Source organism: Camelina sativa, chromosome 19, assembly GCF_000633955.1.
Source record: "Camelina sativa cultivar DH55 chromosome 19, Cs, whole genome shotgun sequence".
Classification (NCBI taxonomy): domain Eukaryota; kingdom Viridiplantae; phylum Streptophyta; class Magnoliopsida; order Brassicales; family Brassicaceae; genus Camelina; species Camelina sativa.
In genome coordinates, this window is record NC_025703.1 from 17,062,088 (window position 1) to 17,063,731 (window position 1,644).

Sequence of the window (1,644 nt, forward strand, 5' to 3'; positions counted from 1 at the left end):
GTTCTGAAGAAGGACTCTTTTTATCACAAAGAAAGTACACACTTGATCTTTTGAAAGATGTAGGTAAACTCGGATCAAGACCGGTTGAAACACCACTCAAAGAAAACTACAAGTCAAACCGTAAGGGGGAGTTCGATGAAGCTCTATTCGAAGATGTAAAACAGTATCGACGGTTGGTAGATAAGCTCATTTATCTCACCATAACTCGACCTGATATATGCTTTTCTGTGAACCAGGTAAGCCAACATATGCAAAAGCCAACAATACATCATTGGGAGATGGTAAGCCGCATACTCAAGTACCTCAAAGGAGCCCCTGGACAAGGCATTTGGATGGGATGCAACAAAAATACAGAGCTTGTAGGATACTGTGATGCAGATTATGCGGGAGATCATGAAGATAGACGTTCAACAACGGGTTATTGTACATTTGTGGGAGGCAACCTTGTCACTTGGAAGAGTAAAAAGCAAAAGGTGGTCTCTCTCACAAGTGCGGAATCTGAATACAGGGCAATGAGGAAGCTCACAACCGAACTAATGTGGCTCAAAGCACTCTTGAAGGATCTAGGCGTCAACACTTCACAACCGATCACAATGCACTGTGACAATGAAGCGGCCATCCACATTGCAACCAACTCAGTATTTCATGAAAGGACCAAGCACATAGAGGTGGACTGTCATAAAGTCAGGGAGAAAGTTCAACTTGGAGTGATCTTACCATGCCACACCGAGAGTTCAGAACAATTGGCAGACATCTTCACCAAAGTGGCAAGTTCAAAAGCTTGTGAGTATATACACTCCAAACTCGGGCTCATGAACCTCACTCGGCCACAAACGAAGACCCTAAAATACTGACCCATACTCTTTTTCCCTTAGTGTGTTTTTGTTCCAAATGGGTTTTATACACTAAGGTTTTTTCAATGAGGTGGGTGTTCATAGTTCCAAGCTCAACTGTTACTCACATGGTTAAGCTTGAGGGGGAGTATTAAGATGAACACGCCAATACTTGTCTATATGTCATATGATGTCGTTTTGTATAGAGTTAGGACTTTCCTTATTTGATCTTCTTGTATACATATATATAAAATGTAACTAGGTCAATGGTACTCAAGGAATGAGAATCTCTCCTTCTCCTCTATTCTAACCTAGACGCTCTCTCTCTTTCTCTCTTTCTCTCTTGATCATTCTATACCATTCTCTATTCTTCTCATACTCATCTGTTTGTAATTCTTACATGTAACCCTGAAGAACCAGACGTAGTAGGCCAGTTAACATCCTGGGGATACCATAGCTAATCCGAATGAGATCGTAATGAGCATTCCCTTTCTTGTAAAACCGTAAAAAACAAACAGGAGCGTCAAAGAACCACACTAAAGCTAACTCTTGCGTCTTCTCGTCTACCCACAGACGTCTGATACACAGAGTTTTAAACCCTATTTTCCTACTGCAAGTGCACAGCAAAGAAGTAGTACTTAGGGGTCGAATCCCACGAAGACCAAGTTTTACTCTATGGTTCTATTGGTTCAATTTCAAGCTAAGACAATTCAAAGTTGGGTTTGGGTAACAATTAAGCGATTAAAAACGGTATAGAAAGGCAATAAACAAAACACTAGATCAGGGGTGATTCTCGGGAATTTCAGAGATA